At 31.2% G+C, this 10,569-nt stretch overlaps 1 pseudogene; it reads left to right on the top strand.

The window, feature by feature from the left end:
• The first annotated feature begins 1,463 nt into the window (after positions 1-1,463).
• LOC132951874 (putative nuclease HARBI1) lies at positions 1,464-3,046 on the top strand (annotated as a pseudogene).
• Positions 3,047-10,569: the final 7,523 nt, after the last annotated feature.

The following is a 10,569-nucleotide window of genomic DNA, read 5'->3' as shown; positions in this document are numbered from 1 at the left end:
AAGTTTAATATTTTTATGGTGTTGTCTTCATGGAGTGCTTCTTCTAAGTTGTTGGGTATTTGTAAAGTATTTCTGATGTTTTGGAGGTTTGGGCAGTCTAGGATGATGTGTTTAATGGTTAGGTCTTCTTGGCATTGGTTGCATATGGGTGGTGGATCTTTTCTAATTAAAAAAGAATGAGCCAGAGAAGTATGTCCAATTCTTACTCTGGTTAGAGTGACTTCTTGTCGTCTGTTTAAAATATGGAGATGGTGCCACTTTTGGGTGCATTTTTTGATTTTTTTTAATTTGTTGGATGGCGGAACAGAATCCCAGTAACTTTGCCATGTCGTATTTATTTTGTTTTTAATGGAAATATTTATGTCATTGGCCGGTATGCCAGTGATTGTTGAATGTAAGATGGTTTTAACTGATTTGTCTGCTGACTTATCGGCCATCTCGTTACCGGTAATGCCGGTGTGTGAAGGTACCCACATAAATTCTATATTTTTTTTCGTAGAATATAGTTCGGTTTGGATGGTCTAGGTTATTTCATTTGTCGAGAATGGGTTTAGGAGAGCTAGGAGAGCACTAAATGAGTCACTTATTATTAAAATATTGTTATTTGAAGGTGTCAGGTTTGTTGATTTGATTGCTTCTAATATGGCGTAGTTTTCTGCTGTGAAAATAGGGCTGGTTCTGTATGCTCCTATTGAAATGCGAATACCTTCGTTATGTAACGGATCTAATATTTTGAGTAGGTTTTCTTTGGCTGAATTATAAATAATTGATCCGTAATTTATTCGTGACAGTATTAATGACTTGTAAATATTTAGAAGGCTTTTTGTGTCAGCCCCCCAAGTGTGATTTGAAAGTGTTTTCATTATGTTCATTTTCATTTTGAAAGAGCTTTTAAGTTTCGTTAAGTGTTGGGTCCGTTTTAATTCACTATCAAAGATCATTCCTAATACGCGTAAGGATTTACAAAAGGGTATTTCAGAATTATTAAGGAATAATTGTTGGTTCTCTGTACAATAATACCGTATTCTAATTAAGTCATTTAATATTTTAGTCACTTGTACACTTTTAGCCGTTGAATATTAAGTCATTTAAGTCATTAACTTACAGAATCAGAAAATGAAAAAGACGCCAAATGTTGGGTGACTGAATAAATTTTAGATTTTAAAAAACGAGTCTCTATTAATGATTTATCAGCATCTATCCTCTCACAACACACACTTGGAGACAACACATGCACATGAAAGATTTTTTTTAGAACAACATTTTCAATCATTTTTTTTAGCTTCACGTTTTTTTTAAAAATACCAGGATGATGTCGAGCACGGGAGCAACTTTTTTAACGTATTCAATTAATTTTATTTTGGGCTTATTGAAAAATGCTATGGAGGATGGTCCTTTTGGTCGTCCAGTGTCCACAAATATTTCAATTCATAATATGAAATCCCAGCCCTGTCCCCCATACTATGATATTAAAAGCCCAGAGAAAGCATAGAGAATGGCCCTACAGTTGTTTAAGGAAGTATTGGATAAAGGACAATGTTCAAGAGAAAACAGTATGGTATTTTTGATCAAAATTAGCTCAGGAGATGCATTTTTCTCGAAAATGTATCAAAGTAAGAACTTTTAGGTTTCCAGTGATTTCTTGTAATCATTTTTTGTTTGTTACTTGTAGACGTTTCGGCGATCAACCATAGTTTAACCAGCGTTATATTTTGATGATCATGATCAATAGAATAATGATTGAATTCAGCTACTTTGATTTTTGGTACAAATACGTCAACAAAATGCATCGTACCATCGCGATTCAGGCACATTATTTTTGTTGATTTTTCGTTTTTAACTTACCATGTTTTATTGTTATTTCATTATAGAAATACACACCACTGTGCCATTATAGTCAACGTCCTGTTTGCAATAGGATGAAACACAATATGCTGCAATTACTTCATCACGGTAATAGTTTTGATTTGTTGTTTGCGAAAGCCGAATAACCTCACACAAATTCATCTGCAGGGCCGGACTGGACAAATTGGGTCCACTGAGTTTTCCGTACTCTATCAGCCCACTTAAAAACCGGCCCTTGGGTACGGTGGTTGGTGTACATTACACATGTGTTTTTATTTGTTGATTTTAACATAGAACCAGTATGGAGGGTATAATTAAATGCTGTTATTTGTAATAGGAACAATGCTGTGACTCTCGAACAGAAACTTCTGATTACATTACGTTACTATACTACAGGATCGTTTCCAACTGTATGCGGTGACTTTGTAAGGGTTCATACATTTACAGCCAGCCAAATTTTTCGACTTGTTTCTCATGAATTGGCATTATTAAGACCTACATTTATAAATTTTCCAACATCTTCTACAGAAATCGATTCAATATGACAGAAATGTTATAATTTTGCTAAGTTTCCAAAATGTGTTGGTGTATTGATTTTACTCATGTTAGAATTATATCTCCAGGTGGATTGGATGCAGAAATCTATAGAAACAGGAAGTCGTATTTCTCTATCAATGTGCGGACCATTTGTGATGCAGAGTTCAGAATTCAAAATATAGTTGCCACATTTCCAGGAACTAATCATGACTCAACTATTTTCTATTATTCAAGTATTCGGGGTAAATATGAGAGAGGATAAATGAAGGATAGTCTTCTTGTTGGTGATAAAGGTTATGCTTTGAAGACATTTTTGATAACACCATTTTTGAATACTTCTGGTGACGGACAAAATACTTATAATGAGGCATAGATAAGAACAAGAAATGCCGTAGAAAGAAGTTACGACGTTTGGAAAAAGAGATTTCCTGTATTGGCTGTTGGTATAAATATGAAATTGGAATCTGTTGAAAGCATTTTAGTGGCAACTGCTGTGCTTCATAATATTGCATGCTATTTTGGAGAATAATCACCAAAAGTAACATATCAGTAGGAACAAGTAATTGATCTGAGCACATTCACTACTAGAGGCACTTTCAATAATGTCAATGACGATGGAGCTTTGCAGAGAAATTACCTTGTTCGATATTTTGAAAGCTTATAATATTTTATGGTACATGAAAATAAATCCAAAAAATTGTAACTGTTGTAAAATTATTATAATCTAGCCGACCCGTCACAGCTTCACCCGTGACTGGTTGTTTATTTTGCCTCCGGAGGATGATATGTATAATTTTTTATTCAAATTTTATCGTTTAATGTGATCGGTAAGTAAATGGTTAGTAGTAAGAAATGGTCAATGAAAACGTATTGAAATGTTTCTAGCGTTATTAATGATAAATATATTTTTTATCAAAAATAGCTGATCCCATGCACTTTGTTCCCCGCTAAATGTAGGTACCAACTCTATATGACTTAAACATTGTACAATTTGTTATTAAATAATCGGTGTATGGTCTTCAAAACTTATCTTAACTTTTCCGTTGCCCAGAATAAAAATTCTGCTTCGCATCATTATATTGTCAGGTAGGCAATCTACCTGCGGTAGATCCTGGACCCTGTGCTGTTTGTACGATTAAGTATCAAAGTTATACGAAGTTTGTCGTTTTTACTTAATTTCACCTACGATGGATTAATATAATCAATTAATACAAAATCCTAACCTAACCTATCCGTACTAAATTAAAATTTAAAACCGAATTTAATCCTTTTTAAATTAATCTATCTTCTTCTCAGAGGTCTAATCTACATACAAACATTCATTTTTATATACCTTTTTATATATATATATATATTGACGAAAAATAATAATAAAAATCAACAAACATGCCCGATTAATCAATAGCAACCAATATATAGATATTACACTATTATTATTTTAATCTGCAACAATATACTAAATTTTGTATTATTTAGTTTATTTTTTTCTAGACATATGGCGCCTCTGTTGTATTTTTGACATCCCTATTTCCTACTTTTCTTGTGGATTTTCTGAAAATGTTCTTTCATAAGAACTTTGTCCTGACAATTACGAACACAACAAAAAACGAATCAGCCAAATCGGTTCAGTAGTCTCGGAGTTTATCCCAAACAAAAAAAAAACCTACTTCATTTTATATAGTAGTATAGATATAAATATAGTTTTTAAATAAATAAATAAACACATTTTTTATTATTTATAAAACTGTTGTAACAAATTTGAATTTTGTAAATTCAAAATGTAAATTCGTAGCTGGACTTCTTTTTGTTTTAATTTAGACAATCGTTCTTCCCGTATCATCTTTGCCTCACTCTCATCCTTCATGATTTTTAATTTTAACTGGTGCTGTGGGATATATTGACCTTCTTGGGGCTTAGCAAGTGCAATTTTCCCAAATGCTAAGGATGACATCTGGTCATTTAGCTCTTGTGTCCTAGCTGAATAAGGTATTATTGGCGCTATAAACACACAATAAAAGTAATTAAGGTATCTATTACTCGGTGCATTATAATATTATTTATATTTTTCGGTTATTTTTTCTTTCGTCATTTTGATTTTTGAAACATTATTTACGATTTGTACGCAACAAATGTGTAGTATTTCCATTCCATTTTTCTGCAATTGATTCCAATTGATCCATAGTGACAAAAAAGAAATTTATTAAGTATTATCCGATTTACAATTTAAAAATATTAATCGTGGGTAGGTTATTGAACCTTTTAGAGCAAGTACCTATATTATTATATTTTATACACACAATGAAATTTTCAAACACATTTAAAATACAATTTTTCGACAAAAATGAATTTAACACATGCATTACATTTATGATTTTTGATAAAATTCCTATTTTGTTTTATAATTTCTATTTTATTCTTTTTTAAATAAATAATATTGAAGATAATGTAATTATTATTTAAGTACCTACCTATCAGGTAGTTGATATAGTACCTATAAGATATAGCTGTACAGATTACAAACCTAGATACAAAATATCAAACGACTGTAAAATATCTTATGTCATCCTATATATATATAACAAATATTATAATATTTGGTGCCTCCCCTGAAGCCTCCTTAGTGCAAATTTGTTCTCTGGGTGATATCAAGGGAGTAATACAGTCCCTGACGCTGCAACAGTGGCAACATCGTTGGACATCTTCACACACAAAATTAAACTAAATCAAATCTTCTATCAACCCCTGGCCAACACTCACCACCAAGAGACGTCATGAAGTCATAATCAACAGACTCAGAATCGGGTATAGGTATGTGGCTTACACACAGCTTTCTTATGAGACACGAAGATCCTGCCCAATGTATAACCTGCGGGGAAGGTCTAACCATCAAACACGTCCTTCTACACTGTCGTAACTATGCGGATACCAGAACATCTTTAAATATCCCGGACCACCTATATGAAGTACTTGACCTGACCTCGAAAACTCCAATAATACCATAATATTTCTACAAAAAACCAAACTGTATAACCTTATCTAATTATATTGTCTTATTATATTGTAATAACCAAAATTGTTATATTATAATAACCTTTGCTGATGAGGCTTTAAATAAATAATAATAAAAAAAAAAATTAGGTGCCTACTATAAATATAAATTAAATAAGTATTCAAACCTGTGCTGTATACCTATATACGAGTATTATACGTCGCTTATTCGTCAACTATTGATTGCCATATTATTATGTTATTGGTACGTCCGTGTGTGGCTATTACCTATTATTGCGTAATGTACCTTTTATTGCTGGAATTATTTTTAACTAAGTCACGAATCGCACGAAATGTACATATAAATCTCCCAAAGTGTATTATCATAGGTACAATACACCTGAAGAGGCGGACGGTCTCAGATATCGGGACTTTCGATATTTTCACTCCTCGACAGATAAACACTAATAATATATATTTAGTATTGGGCTACGGGTTACAAGTGGACTTTCAAGTACATATCTGTATCGTGAATATGATGACGTTATTATATTAACAAGACGTGTACAATCGTCTTGTTCACTTCACGAATATGAAACCTGTTCATTCTTGTTTTGTGCACCTTGTGAAATTAAGTTTTTTATTTACACAACGTGCGTGGATTACTTTTTAGTACGGTGGATAATATTATTTTTTCAACATTTATTAGAAGATACACACTGTAAATATTATTTTACAATAAGAGTACCTACTTGGATGTCCTAACATTAAAATGGCTTGTAATAGGTACTTGTGTTAACTACGAACTACCAAATGGTTATACCTACACTCTATATAAACGGAGGTATTTTATTTTATTATTGTTTTTTTTTTATGATTTAAGTATAGAATGCAAGGATGCCACATTGCCCACATTGAATATAAAATTTTATTTTACCACTCAAAAGATGTATCAGTATTCAATTATTCAATTTTCAAAACAACAGCCATATTTACTTTTTATTTTTTGTTAATTTTTTTACGGCCACAACTGCGAGGTTATTAGCTGACGTTAAATTATTCACATTAATTACTATCATATTGTATTTGTACATAGTATTATTATATAATGTTATTTCATTTATCCAATTAATCACAGAAGTCAAAATTCAAGACTGGCTTATTTCGATTTATGTCGTTGCGGTCGTTGCGTTAAATAAAAACTAATTTTGAGTGGAAAACAGCAATATTTAGTGTTGTGACGGTATTGCATTTCATAATTTGCGACATTGCAGCCGTATTATGAAACACGACAGTCTAATATTTTCAAATATGGTTAATTTACTGCCACGTTTCAAAATATGGCAGTTTTGCATTCACATAAAATATTGTAAAATGCTATCAGTCTAACTTTTTTGGGTTTAAGAGAGTATTTTATAATATTTAATGAAGTCATATTGTAAAATACTTATTATTTATAAGTATTTCAATTTTAAATTTCAAATGCACCGGTAAAGAACTCTTTAAAAATATCGATTTTTCTCAAAAATATACATTTTGAATTGTTGTTGAGAGTTTGAGACAGTCTTGTTCTAGAGGTGTGAATTATTATATTATACTTATAGGATACTATAAAATATTAAAAATACAACCATAAAATTATAACCCATTATTAAATTAATTATAACGTTTTTTCTACTAAAATCTGACGAATTAATAACTGCAATCATCTTACGTGGTGTTGGTTACGTTTATTAAGCGATTCCCATTTTAAAAATAGGTATTTGGGTAGGTTTATAATGTATGATGTCCTTAATTAATGGATTAGACACCTATAATTGATGATTTATAATAATACCTAGTACCTACCTACATAAACTGCATTTTTATTATTAGAAAAACCTATTATTTATCAAATTTTACTTAACTTATTAAACTTACTTATTAGTTTGAAAACATAATAATATATAAATTATTAATTGTTTATCCGTGAACTATAGGGCTACTACTCTAGGGTTACTGACATATACGGTTGAAATATACAGGTTATTGCATATAGACTTGGATTATCATCAGATACAAAATGGCTTCTATCACAAATATCAATTGTTCTTATCATGAAAAATAGATGGCTCCCTTTACGCTGCCATTTTTGTTTTTAATCATCAAATATTTGATTGAAAAAGGGTATATATACAATAACCTTGTATATTTCAACAATGGTTACTGACTACAATTAATCAACACACAGTAGGTAGGTATAGGTATATATATTTTCAAAATATTAAAAAAACTTTCCGATAGTATTTTTGTTTAATAATAAATACTGTATAGGTTATAGGTTACGCAAGTTAAAGTTTATTTGACAGTTGTCGTTAAGTTAGCACACATGTTGTCGGTTCAGTAGTTAGTTAAGCATTATGGTGAAAATCGGCATTTAAACTCGCGGTTAATGGCCTATGACCTAGAACAGGGGTCTCTAACCTTTATTACGGCGAGCCAAATTTGAGATACGCTTTGGCATCGCAAGTCAAAACTTTTTAAAGGAATATAGAGAGGTTCTGCAATTTAAGAATATAGATAAGATTTATTTAGAAAAATGTATGTCTATTTATATACATGTTTTATTTTATAACAACTTTTTCTATAATTAGTTAATGTTAATATATATAATATATGTATAAAGGTACCTAAATGATATTTATCGATAAATGTATGGCTATTATAAGCTGTTACGAATAACACAAAAACAAAATAATCAACTAATTTTATTTAATTAATTCAATAGATTAAAAACAATGAAAACTAAATGAGAATAATATATTAAATATATTATTTTCAAAACATTAATTAGCTTGATGGGCTGGTGAAAAAATATGGGCGGGCCATAGGTTGAAGACCCCTCACCTAGAACATACATCTAACAATTAGTAAAAAATTAATGTTTAAAAAAATTTTAAATTGCGGTAAAAATTTAAAAACTCGCTTGGGCACACCCCAGATGTAATTTCTAGCTATACGCACGCCCTTGCGCAAACCTATAATAAAACTACCGAAGAGTGGTTCGTTTAACGTTAAAAATTTAACACCAGAAACTAACATTTTAAGTTTTATTAGTAATAACTGTGACTACTATAGCCCCGGTCACTCCTAATTTAGGTATAAATTGCGTCCATACAAATATTCTGCTTTAGACAACAATTCAGAGCGTGAAGTTAAAAATATATACAGATTGTCACAGAAAAACTTAATAAAAATAGTATGAATTAGTTTTTTTATTCAAAAACGTATTACCCTAAAAACCCGGGTGGTCACCCATCCGGGAACTAGCGACACCTGTTGATGCTTAACCTCAGAACATGTTAGTGATTGAGGCCATACGCCGCACCACACCAGGCCACAGTTTATACTCGTTTTGTGTGCAAGTACCTATATAATGTCTAATATTTATAAGACACTTGTATATACGACTGCACATGTCACGGTTTGTTACACGACGATAGTAATAACAATATGACGTTGTGTGTCAGCGCGTGTTCGCGGAACGCCATCGTCGTGTGTTAAGAAATCGGAGAGAGAGAGAGAGAGAGAGAGATGGTTAGTGAAATAATTAAAAACAAAAATCAAAAACGTACGACGACGGACTATTTCCTGCGTTGATTGAAATCGGAAACGAAACCACTGGGCTGGGTGGTGGACGAATATTTTAAATTTCAGACCGCCCAGACGAGCCCGGACGTACTTGTCTCGGCCGACGGCGACGACGACGTCTCCTGTACGATAATATTCAATGTAATATTATCTTTGGCGGCGCCGATTTCACTCGTTAAACGATTACATACCACACCTATATTATTGTCGATGAGTCCACGTGTATATGCGAGGTGAGAAGATTTTTTGATCGACGTAACATAACTTTATATGTAGGGCAACCAATTATTGGCCCCCTAAAAATTAACTAAATAATATGTATCACTCAATTACGTATGCTGATTTGCGATAAAAAAAAAATAACCCAAAATTGTCAAAAAAAAAAGTATATGAATTCTTATGAACCTAATAACTCTGCATATCTGAAGTCGATTTACAAATTTCAATTTTTAAGGACCTCAATATTAAGATTTTTTCTTCAAAAATCCTATGAAATTATTTATTTACATTTGTATTTATTTTGGGCACATCTGGTTTTAAATCAAAAAAGTGATTCCTAAAGAAGTCTAGAAGCTTATAAATTCAACCATTTTTTTTCAAAATTACAATCGAAGTTTAGGAAGTATGTTTAATTTATCACCGCTTTTTACATTTTGTGTTCGAAAACCATAATAATGTAATCTAATAATTTTTATATTGTACTTTTAAATACAAATTCCAAGTAGTCATAAAATACAAAATATAGGACGTAATCTAAATAGTCAGTACCTCTATTCCATAATTTATTGTTGGCGGTTGCGTTAATTGAATGTAGATAGGTACATAGTTATTTCTGATCGGCTGTGGCCGCAGAAATAGGTGCTCCGTTAGTTTATCTCTAGTAAAAAATATTCGATAAAATCATCTTCATATAAAATATCTACGGTAAAATAATTCAACGAAACGCCAACCCTTTATTACTTAAGAGGAATTGCACACATCATTACATTTTTAAAAATTATTGGGATTCAAAATACATTTTTTTTATATTTATTTATTTAATTTTCTTTTTTTACCAATATTTCTAAATAACAATGTGAAGAATATCTGTCATAAGATAATTTGTCGGAGATATTTTTTCGTATAACTCGGCAAGATAAGTGATAGATATATATTATTATAGATATATTATTGTGATTATTAAATATTATCAGCTAATTTAAGACAAATATTTTTTCTGCTAGCAATATAATGGGCAGTTTATTTAGACTCTCTGTGTTTTGATTCATATCTCATAGACCACAAATGAGACAATGGGCCAACTTTTTCATAATATCTGTGTAATGTAACAAATGGTGCTGTTTTTGGTTTTAAGTTGGCGTTAAAGAGTTTTAAATACAACTGATGATGTTCTGAGGTTAATGTTTTTAAAAGTAATGCATATGTAGGTTGGATTGATTTTAATGTAACTATCTCAATAATCTTTCGCAACAGTACCTATGTATAATTAGCAATATTCAAAATCTTTTGAAATCAGATCATCAACCATTACGCCCAAATGTCGTCTAAAACACAACATTTCACTAGATG

The sequence above is a fragment of the Metopolophium dirhodum genome, chromosome 1 (genome assembly GCF_019925205.1).
Source record: "Metopolophium dirhodum isolate CAU chromosome 1, ASM1992520v1, whole genome shotgun sequence".
Lineage (NCBI taxonomy): Eukaryota > Metazoa > Arthropoda > Insecta > Hemiptera > Aphididae > Metopolophium > Metopolophium dirhodum.
This window is presented reverse-complemented; position numbering and strand designations above follow the sequence as displayed.